This window comes from Gymnogyps californianus, chromosome 15, assembly GCF_018139145.2.
Source record: "Gymnogyps californianus isolate 813 chromosome 15, ASM1813914v2, whole genome shotgun sequence".
In the NCBI taxonomy this organism is placed as follows: Eukaryota; Metazoa; Chordata; class Aves; order Accipitriformes; family Cathartidae; genus Gymnogyps; species Gymnogyps californianus.
Window position 1 is genome coordinate 7,660,080 of NC_059485.1, and position 12,028 is coordinate 7,672,107.

The 12,028-nt window shown below is 40.3% G+C and overlaps 1 long non-coding RNA gene across 1 annotated transcript in view; it reads left to right on the top strand.

Moving 5' to 3' along the window:
- Positions 1-12,028, top strand: part of LOC127022568 (uncharacterized) — a 77,291-nt gene that overhangs the window by 63,073 nt on the left and 2,190 nt on the right. The window contains exon 2 of the long non-coding RNA XR_007767356.1: positions 11,712-11,823. This is a non-coding gene — a long non-coding RNA (uncharacterized LOC127022568). The remainder of the gene's footprint in view (positions 1-11,711; positions 11,824-12,028) is intronic.

A 12,028-nucleotide genomic window follows, 5' to 3' on the forward strand; every position in this document is an offset into this window, starting at 1 on the left:
AGGATATAAATCAGGTAGAATTTTTCACGAGTGAGACCTGAGCATTGCTGTACATCGCTCAATTAAAATCTACTGAGTTTTACACTAATTTCCTTTTGAATGACATTTTAGGAAAATAGCTACGTTTCTCTTTAAGTGTGTCTTCAAAACTTTCTGTGGTTATTGAGCTTGCAACATTATCTCTTATCTGGGGAATGCTAACCATGATAAACAAGGAACTAATCAGGGCCAAATGTGAGTTTTGGCAGTTGTTTTGGATTTTCAACATTTGGTACATTAGGGACGTGCACAGATCAAAATCCTGGAGGCTCTGTAAACATTGTAGTCCAGAAGCTAATATGTATTCTGAAGCTTTTATTTTCCTTTGTGAACATAACCTGGTTTCCAGTGATTAGTGGTTGTTATGATTTCGTCTAGAAACCACTAACTGCAGTTTTAAAAAAAAAGGTAATAAATTCACATATAGCAAAGTATGTTAACAAAACCAGTAATTGTTTAAAGGTAGCACTTCTCTTTTGCAGCTTTAACTGAAATTGTCCTCTCTCTCTCTATCCACATAAATTCGTATGTACATGCACAGGAATATGTGTATGGGATCCTCAGCTGGTTGGGTCATCCAAGACGTGTTACTGTGGTCTGAGCCTGGCACACGGAGGCTGCTGGGCCACTCTGTGTGACAACAGAGCAAGTCACCAGTGAACTGCCTGAAAAATTCATTTGCTGAAATCAGTGGTTTTGGTTTATCCCTGTTTTGAAAAGGGCTGAAGACATCTGGACCCTACTAGAAAGGAACAGGCCAGACAAGAACTGCTTTTAACACAAGAGAAAAATTATACTGTTCTTGTCTTAAGTACATAATTTGCCTGCTGTGACTTGAAGAAGCCTCTGAAACTCTTCTCTGCCCTCTTATGAAATGAGGATTAAAAGTTGAACTGTGTTAACAAATGGCTGCTTCTGTGACCTATGCAATACTTAGTGGTGATACTTAAAATACAGTTTCAGGTAAACTGGGGCCAGTTATGACCGAGTGAGATAAAATATTTGTTTTCTTGGACTATGTAGTTTCTTGAATGAAGAAAGTGTAAAACCGGATATAAAAAGCAAATTCTCTCCTAAAGGATAATGCCATTACGAACTGAAAACTCAAAAAAACCCCACCAACCCCACAACCAAAAAAACCAACAAAACCCCCTAAGCTGTTTTCAGAATGGTGAACTTAAAGTTGTGAGTGAGGTATTATTACACTGAGAGCACCCAGATTATGCACTTTGTTTTCTCACATTTCTGAGCAGGGGTAAGAGCCAGTTTACCTTAGACATTTCAGGAGGAACACCAGAATAACAGACCATCCGGGTTGTATGCCCTCAGCAGCACCAAGTGGAAGGTTGTGTGTGTGCTCCTTGCAACTGTGACAACTTCTAGGCAGCATCTGGATCCCAATAAAAGCTAATCTCTTTTTTGACTTATCTGGCAGACTATGCTCTAAAGAGGAAAGAAAATAATGACATGTAAAAGAGGTATATTTACACAAAGAAAACATTGGAATTAACTTTTTTTTTGTCATTTGAATGCAATGAGAAGGCTAACTTATCTACAAGAAGTCAGCATTATTTTACTACATCAGCTCTTAATGGATTGTGTCTTGCAATGTTAGGTTCATTTTTCTCTTTTTCCCTTGTCATCTCTTATGCAAGTCAATAATCTATCCTCTGATTTTTAAAAGACTACGTATCACTACACTTCTGTTATTTACTAGTCATCTGAAACTCCCACCTACTACTTATTCCCTTCTATGTGTTTAACTCACAACTACCCGGCATATATGTCAAAATAGCTTTTCACATTTTCTTTAAACAGCAGCAATTAATTGCTGTAATTCTACACATTCCAAAAAAGCGTAGAAGGTATAAACTGAGACTTACTCATGTTTGCTATGTGTACATGGCAGATTGTGCTGACATCTTAGCAACAAAATTAATTGAATCTCTTTCTTAAGTGTTTTTTCACTATAGAAGGAATATCTGGATTGAAGGAATGCCTTCTAATTAATACGATGTGCTTAATATTTTCTGTGTTCAGTATTGCTATTATTGAGAAAAAGATATCCAAGATAACTGAATATGATAGTGATGTAGGTGAAATGGGCACCTTCATAGTGCTGTTATATCAGTATAATTTTTTTCAATAGGCCTTAATTAACTAACCTGTTCCAAAATAAGAATTCAGATAAATATTCCACTGTGTGACTTTTACCAATCAAGGTTTACAGGATATTCGAGTGGATGAATTTAGCAGATAAACTGATATGCAGGTTGGGGAAATACTTGTATACATTTACTGTCATTCAGGTTTACAAACTTCCCATAACAGTACATAGCTTGTGTATGAGCTGAACATGCTGACCAGCAGCACGTACACCTGAATCCTGGAAACTGTATGATTTCCAGGCTCTGGGAAGGTTTTCCAGCCATTGGCTTTGATTTCAGCCAGCTGCTGGAGATGCCAGCTCGCTGAGAGTGTGGACTCCCGTTGCTAAAACTCCTGCACAACTTCAGCTTTTTTTCCTACTTGTAATAGCTGGAACGCTGTACATGGGAAAGACATTTCGATGATGAAAGGATCCTGTCTTTTGAATTGGCAGTATATTTAAATAGAAAGAAAGCAGAAAATTCATTTTTCTCTGGTCTGTTTGTTGTGTATTTTCTAAGAGATAGTTACATTAAAGGAGCATATGTCTGAAGGCCTTAGATGAGAGCAGGGCTCCATTGTGCTAGTCTCTGCAGGTGCCCACACAAGAGAAATAGGCAAATTTTAAAATTTATTTATTCCCCCCCCCCCCAAAGATAAATAGTCATACCAAAAGGGCAGGAGGAAAAAAAGAATATATAGAGATGGAAAAACCTTCCTGTGGAGATGGTGGCAGGATCAGGAATGGAGATCATGGGATGGGCACTCTTGGCCACCAGCACACCTAAGGTTTGTCATGACCATGAGAGCTGGGGAAGCCTGTGAGCATAGCCGAGGTGGGCTTGGTTAGCAGCTCTTCTAGCTCCTCAGATCTGCACCAGGGAAGATAATCTGGAGCTCTGCTCTGAGCCAATACTGTTAGCAAATTTAGGCTTTCCCACGTTCTTAACTCCACTTAGGATTCACACGATTGCTGTCTCCCTTTTGCAAAAACCAAACGCTGAGCCCTGTCATTGTGGGCTCCCAGAAGGAATCTGGTAGCTCCAAGGGTTGTGGTTTCAGTGAGGGTGTGTTGAAGTTTGATGGGGTCTCACAAGGAATGCTACAAGGCCAAGAACTAAATGGGGACGTCCCTCTTCATGTAAGCTTGTGACTGGGTGACATTGAGATGATACCGCAGGTCTGCAGCCATCAGTCCTGGAAGTCCTTCAGACCCAGAAGCCATGGAAGCAGCGGTTAGGATGGTTACGTGGGAGGACATTTCTCATAAAAATTGCTCATTACCAATATGTATCTAGAAAAAGAGATTTTTATGGCCAACTGGCATTTTCTAGCAATAAACCGTTCATCAGAAAATTCCTGCTACACTCTGTTTGTGGGATTTAGCCTTCTTAGTCAGAATGTCTTGTTCTTCCATGTGATTCTGCAAAATGCTGAATTACTGTTAATTTTTTTTATAATTCCACTGTAAACCTTTCCAAAAATCCTAAACAACAAAAAGCCAACAAAGCAAAACAGCCCTATGCTGTTTTCATTAAATATTTCTTAACCAAGCAGATTTCCAGTAAGTAGAATTCAGAATTATTTTGTTTTAGGAAAGCAAAACAAATCCATGAGCTAAATAACCTCTCATTTTCTCCTCCATTTATTTTTTTTTAAGTGACTGGGAGAAGTCTTAAATCTTGCACTTTCCCTACAATGGAAGGGAGTTCAGCCATTCAGAGGAGAAGTGTTAAGCTGATGGCAATGGATTATACTGGAATTTGCATAAAATAATTGATGTACATACATTTCAGGGTAAAAGTGGAGCCAAAACATTAAAAAAAAATCCAAAAGTGCTCCTTAGATGTTTCTGAGACATAGATATCTTTGAATATCCAGGCCATTTGTCAGTGAGTTGAGTTTGTGTACTTTATCTGTATGAGCTAGGAATGTATGAGCCAGAGTAAAAGAATCTGTTTTCAGCAAGGAATTTGTTTCCTAATGTAAGAGTTCAAATCCTGTCACCCTACTGACCAGCAAACGCAATCCAATTAATGTTTTGTTTATTTAATGTTCAGAATGAGTTTTAAAAAAAAAAAAAAAAGACAAAAAGAAGACAAAAGGAATCTTCCGGCCTCTTTCAACATGTGAATTGTATCTTTGACTCTGGTATTCAAATAAAGTAACAATGGAGGTTTAAAAACAGAGATTTCAACCCCAAACACTCCTTGCTTGTTTGTTTAATTACATTTCTGAAAGGTTACAGCTCTCCAGCAAATCTGGACTCTATTTTTATAGGCTTCTTGAATTCTCCACTTTCTTTGGCCCTGCAGACTTCGATTCAATTGAATTATTCAATACAGAACAAACCCAGTCACCTCTGCTGAAGCCAGTGCCAGCTTTGCTCCCGAATTCACCAGGGGCTGAGTGGTACATCAAGATTTTCCTCTTTATTTTCTCATTCTGAATGTTGCATTACAGCTCACAGCAGTTCCTAAACACACACCCTGATGTCTGGAAGGTGGTACTCATCACTGAATGCTGTGCAATACATAGCAAGCGCCTCTGTTTGTGACCTTACCTGATCTCAGCTCTGCTCAGTGCCCTGCCTGCTCTCATGTATAGTGGTGGCAGGTCTGCACATACAGATCCTCCCCATTTTGATCAGAGCTGTGCCCTCATTTCTTTTATTACTCTTTGCTTCTCCTGTCATGGGCAAAATCCCCACCACCACCTGATCAGTCCCTCAGTATTGAATAATTTGGAGGGCTGACCTGCAGAAATATCCAGAAGCAAATGTGTAAAAAAAAAAAAAAGTCAAACTCAGACATCTTTAGGTTAAAATCTCTGATGGGATGAAACATATTGTGACAGTATCTATGGTGTTTCTCACCAGCAGTTCACTGGACTGATTTCTTTTTAAGACATTAAACATAAAAGGTGGCTATCACATATGCACATACTTCATGCTCACAATTATATCTGTATTTCAACATAATTAAGTTCACTAGCCCTCCATACATTTTTCTTCTTTCTTCATTTGCATGGGGCTTATCACATTATCCTGGCTCTCTTATAAAGGTTCTTACAGTTCCATGGGAAGGGAAACCCTTTTATGTTAAAAACACATATCTAGATCTTTGTAAATGGTATATATGTTTCCTGCTGAGGTCTGAGTAAACTTTCTCAAATACAGTCTATTAGCATTTTAATAGCATGCTCACTCTAGGAAGCCTTTTGGTTTCACTGGCCAAATATGAAAATGTTCTGTATTTGCAAAACACTGATTTGGTGCCATTTACCCATCAGATATGATCTGCATCACGTGGCAAGTCAGACCATCATAAACATTAACAAGAAATAAATAGCTATCAAATGATATACAAACCTCTGCTTACAAATCCATACACTGACACCTTTAAATAGTTTCACAGTTTCCCACTCTATGCTTATATTTGAATTGTAAACGTTGATGTCTCAATACTTATAATGCAATTTAACACCTCACTGTAGGAGCATACATGCATTTTCAAAGCTAGTTGAATATTTTTTTTTTAATCTCCTGGGCAAATATTCTCCCCCAGATTGTCTTACTATCAAATATTTTATACTCATGAGATCGTTTTGATTCTCCTTGCCCACACAGAGAAAGATTGTGTTCGGTGACAGATCACCTGGGGAATTGCCTCTATCTGATTCCTTCTGGAAATGGATATGAAAAGGGAAATTCTTCAGTTCTGCAGATATACTTGCCCCATTTATCAGTATCAGGGCAGATATTTCTTTTGCCCAGACTGCTACAGCACTGCTCTTCAATGCAGACAGCCAATGAAAAGAGTGGTATTTTTGCATCCAAAGATAAAACGGGACACATCATTGGTTTTGTTGATACAGTCTTTGGTAGAAATCGTAAAGGCTGCATTTGTTTCTTGGAGATTCTTTGTTTCAGACCTATCCAATGACTAAACTGTTTTGTTTGTAATCTGAGCAAGATAAGCAAATGTGGAAGAGCTAGAAATCCCTTTTGCTTTCCTGTGATCTGATGGCACAGAGCCCTATGCATTATATATGATTTAGAGGATGAATCAAAACTTTGTTTTCCTGTGTCCCTAATTTGTATGAAAAGATATAATTTCTGTAGAAAAATACAAGTCTTCCTCTTGCACTCTGATTCCCCAAGCTCAGCTCTGCTGTAGGCTACACTCAACCTTGAATCGATAGCTGAAATAGAAAGGTCCTAAAACCCATCAAAGTAACAAGTTATACTTTGCAAAAATTACAAATAACTTTGTCCTAGCAGAACATGGAAACAACTTTACAAGCAAAGCAATAAAAAAATGCGTTGTTATTGCTTGAGTATATTATAACCCTCATTTGAAAAGAATCTCAGTCTGGTTTGAAATCACTCTGTGCATATGTTACAGAAAGTCTAGAGACATTTTGTTCTTTATTAATGAAGCAAGAAGAAAATGGTACTGAGCACATTTTGTTAGAAGTTTCAGCTTCCTTATGTGTGCTATACATTAAGTCTTCCCTAATTAGATTTTCGTAAATTAAAAGGCTCAAGGGGGGCAAGCACACACAACTATTTCTATAATCACATTGTTTTTTCCCCCCAAAATATTCTCTGTTGTTTGGCACACTTTATCCTGAAATCATCCTTCTGGCAGCTGAATGGAGACAGGAGAAGGCTTGTGAAACAAATTGATCTATTTGCTTACAAATATGGAAAGAATATTGGAAAGCGTGCATGTTCTGGGGCTAAAAAAGGTGATTTCTTGCTTAGCCCTATTTATAAACACGTGATGTGAAGAGGGGTTGAGGACCTCTTAGAGAGCGTAAATTTGGCCAGTGATGTGTGTCATCATGCTTGAGAAGCTCTCCTCCACCCTCATGCAAGCCAGCCCAGTTCCTGCGTGAGAGCAGGCAGATCTGGCCACGTTGGTGAGTCTCTGCTGCCGCCCTCTTTTCTTTCTTTCCCAAACCATCGCTTCTTCAAGATCATCTCTGTGTTCTTTGATAGGGGCTGGTAATGCACTGCTGAGTCCCTTGAGACCTCTCCTTTGCTGAAAGGACCCACAAGTCAAATACTGAGGGTTTGGCCTTAAGACAGAAACCGAACTCATTAGAAAGCTAGTGGCTTTGCCCCTGAAGAAGCCAGCACATTTCTACTGTTACTCCTAATGTTTTTTCGTGGTGTAATACTAAAATAATGAGAGCTTTGACGTGATGCAGGTCAGGCCCAGTATTATAGCCAGCAGTTATAATTTGGCAAAAAGAAAGCTCTGTAGCGTGGTAGTTCGGGGCCCGGTTTCAAGCCTTTAGAAACATTTTGGGGTGAAAAGGTCTAATTTAATCTCCTCAAGAGGGAGAAACTTCTCCGCTGCACAAGCACCAGGACTGTGAACTCAGTGCAATGACAGAAACCAGAGCGTTGCATGGGCAGGTTTCCAGCTTTCAGGGTTTGAGGCATTGGATAAACATCAGATAGCTCATAGAGGCAGAACTCCGCAAAGGAATGGCAGCGGCAGCGTTATCTGAAATGAGACAAAGTCACTTGTTTTCCAGTTTGAGAAATTACAAATGAAGGATTCGCAGAGTCCAGCGAGCCAAGGGGCAGGAGAGGAGGTGGCCGGCCGTTTCGGGGCTGCTGGCTGACCTCCGCACCAGCAGCGCTGTCCCCTCTCTGTGTGCATTAACGGTTTGGAATTGCCACGTATGGTTTGTGTGCCTTTCTGTTTAACGTGTAATCCCCAGAAGCTTACGCCTGTGTTTATAATTCAAACTATAATGAAAAAGGAAATTAAAGTCTTTCTAATTTATCAAAAGAATGAAAATTGCATTGAGAAAGGGGGGAAAAAAGAGTTTTCACTCTTTTGGGATTTGAGAAAATTAGTCCTGCAATATTTTTTCCTGAAGAAAAGGAATAGTAGATATATTAACTTAATTCTTTTGTCCTTTCCTCTTCAATCTTCTAAATTCTTTGTATTTAGGAAAAAAAAGGTGCTATTCAACTCTTAAACTGATACTGTAGTTTTCGTTTTATAGTATTTTAATGCATATTTTATTTGTTCTGCAGAATATTTTTCTCAATAAGCAAAGCAGGATGGTTATAGATAAAAATAATTGTTCTATAAAAAGCAACAGAAGTAACACACAACTGACCTGTGTGAAAAACCTTCACGTGTATGAGAGGTGGGGGTGTGCATGTGTGTATATTTTTATATATGAGCTACTTTTAAACATTCTAATTAAGCTAGTACTTAATATTTGTAGCTGCCAACTTTTTTCAAATATTGTTGGCTCATAAAAATTGAAAATTATTCCCTGAGAAGGGTAGAAGTTCAGATCTCTGCGTGTTTGGTGGTCAAACACATAAGAGAATTTTAAGACTGTGGGTTTTAAAATTTGATATTCCTCTCCTTGTATGTTTTCTAGCTCTTTAATTCAGACAAGTTTTATTGTTTATTCTATAGAGAATATGGGAATACAACATTTGGCTTTGCAAGAGTGGGATGCTAGTGCTCCTGAAGCATCAGGGCTGCTGCTGCCTGTGGCTCAGGCACCTCTGCGTGCAACGATCCCAGGGAGCTAAAATCTGCATGTACAAGGGAGTGGGAAAAGCAATTGTTATCCCTACTCAGCTGTCAGCAGACTGAGACACTGACAAATTAAAGGACTTGCCCAAAGAAAATTCATAGGAAAACTGAAGCTAGAACCCAGTTTTCCTGAGGCCAGAACTGATGTCTCTGCCACAGGGACTATCAGCGACCATCAGGGACCAGTACTATGCGTAAATAATTCTTGGTATTTACTTCCTCGGTGAACTGGACCTGGGGAAGGAGAGACCTTGCTCCCCAAGTACCCTAATCTGCTTTATTTTGTTGTGCTGGGACTTTTGGAGTGAGGAAGGGCAGTTAAGTGGTTGCATCAGCCATTGGTAGAGGTGTTAAGGGGGCCAGGAGACTTACTGACCTTAATAAAACAACAGAAAGCCTCTTCAGGCTGAACACGAAGATGGTGACATGTCTGTCTTACCAGTCCCGTAGCCAGGCTCTAAGAGCTTTTTGTGGATGACCTCTACATTATGACTGCTGAAGGAGATGATAATGGCTGCTGGTACCCCCAGCGACAGAGGGGATGTTACTGGAGGAGAACTGGGCACTAAATAAAAAGGACATGACCTGCTAGAGAAGAGCTTGGCTGTTTGACATGACAGCGGGGTGGTCCAAGGCAGGACAGGGCCAGGGCATTGGGCTGGATGTTGCTGCAGGTCCTGTCACCAGGAAGGTATGGGGCCAAATCAGCACCTCTTGGGGATAATACACAAAACTTGACAGGGCCGCTATTTTACGAGGCAGTTTTCAGGAAACAGAGCCCAGTGATAGGAAAGAGATGAAAAGTATCATAGAAATTTAGTGCGTATAATAAAAACTTTTATTTCCTCATTCTGGAGCCCTCAATTTATGACTAGAGCTGCCAGGAGGAGGACAGCAGTTCTGCACATGAAGTGACCTTTGCAAACCTGGCTTTGAAAGTTTGCCTTCAGAGGGTATGGAAGAAATTCCCCTTTTCCACTCCTTGGAAGGAGGGAAGGATGTTCTCTGATGAGTAGTATTTTGTGAAGAGGCTCCTTTCCTTAGTGCCAGATCAGTATTTAGTAACTGGGTTCTCTGGCCTGTCTTACCGCAGGGCAGCAGGAGTGGTTGGGCAGGAGAGGGACCAAACGGTGGGACTGGCACCCCTTGGTTGGCAAGGGCAGGACTGTCACCGGTCCTCTGATCACTGCCTACGATACTTACAGAGGTTTGATTTCCTGCAGATTTGAGTTGCTTCTTTGTATTGGGCTGAAGTCACGCATGATTCAAAGCTACAGCCAAGCAACTCAGTTATTTCCCCCAAAACACAAGCTCTGAGTGGGCAGAAATTATACTCAGATTTGTGCTGAATTAAGCAGAAAACTTCAACCAGAAGAAAATATGAATGAGGGCATGACGGTTCATTTCAAAATGAAGCACTTTGAACTTTCCTTTTGAGGAAACATTGAGAGCAAAGTAAAACAAGATCAAATAAAAAATCCCACAAAAATTTAAGCTTCATTTTCGGTTCAACATGAAAGTATTGTTAAGATCTTGTGAAAAAGTACATTTTGCTTTAGGTCAGCCCAAAATCTACAGTCGTCCTCCCCTGCTGTCTTGATCCAGCCACTGGATCAAGAAACCAGCTAGTGACATTGTTCAACTCTTAGTGAAAGTCCCTCCACTAGTTCCTTTCAAGTCCACTTGTTCACATGCAAAAAATACCTAAAAATAGCTATTTCAAACAGACATCTAGGCTTTCTTCAAAGGATCATAAACGAGGCCTTTTGCAAGAGCCTTCATGACACTGTGTATAAATGCTGGGTCTTTCTTTCATGTTTCAAGGGCTGGCTGCAGCATTTGGCCACTTGCCTTCTGCTAACTGCCATTAGCAAAAACCCATGGAGGTCTAAAAGCACAGGATCACCTGAAGCTGTCCTAATCTCAAGGGTGAAATTCCAGGTTAAGGCCAACTGCTCCAATATGCCTGGCTTTGAGAAGTCAGAAGGGGCTAGAGCTTTTAATAGACATCTCTGAAAATTAGGCTCGAGATTCAAAACCTGGGAATGAGACCTCTGATCCATTTGAACCAACTGAGATTTGTCCCTGATTTCCACAGGTTTAGGCTCTGGTCCTTGTTCTTTGCATTTATGTTGGGCTCTTTTCCACAGGCCAATAATCCATCAGGCTTTGAGGCATTTTAAGCACAAGCTTAAATTTGAACGTATTCATTCTCCAGCTGAAATAATTCTGTTCTGGTGGCAGGAACTTGTCTTTTGAGCAAAGAAGAATGAACAGGGATGAAAGAATAATGCTTTTATGACTTGAAACATTTTAGCGCTTATGCCAGTTTTTAGACCAGCTTCTAAGATGTGTGCATCCACATTGTCTTTGTATCTGTCTGTCAGTCCTTTGGTAATACGTTTGAACCCAATAGCTGATTTCAGCTACATTTGGCAATGGAATTGTGTTAAGTTCCTACACTTTTGTGAAAATAGGCAGCTGGCCTTAGGGAAGAAACTCTATAATTCCCAAGAGAGGAAATGGTTAATAAGTTCACTTTTTCCAGATATCAGAGGATCCACACATGAAAACTAGATTACTTTAGCTCCATTGCTCTCAGAACTATTTCATCTTTTAAACAATGCCAGTGAAGGTCTGGACTTATTATTCCTGAATTTTCTCTTCCACAGCTTGTGTAAATCAGCCCACCTCCTTTGCTTCCAGTTGAAACTACATTGCTGTCCACCAGCTGAGGATCCATCCATACCACTGTGGTGGTCAGCAAATACTATAGTGTTTCCCCTCTGCTTCCACCCAGCCAGTTTTGAGGGAAAACACTGGGAGTCTCTCCCCATTTGGGGCCCCCCAGGCTATATAGTGATGCAACTTGCCCAGCAGCTTTTGCATCAGTGCTTTCTCCTTTTGGCTGGAAGTGTAACTCTTTCCATTTTGGCTTTGCAGAGAGCTCATGTCCTTGATGCGCTGTGCAAGCCTGTGACAGCAGTATCTGCAGACAGAAGGTTTGGACTGTGCAATCTCCTAAAGGCATCGTGAGCCAGAGCAGGCAGCTGAGGTAGGTCTGCGAGACTGTGGGCATCGTCTGCCCTTGATAGACTCAGTCTCACTGCTAGTACTCTGCTTTTAAATGCTTGCTGCTTCTGTACAGAGCTTAAAAGAAAAAACAGCACCATCAAAAAAAAGCACAAACTGTGGAAATACTTGCATCTGTATTTGAAAAACCTCTGTCTCAACATGCACAGGGAGAAACCACAGCGAAC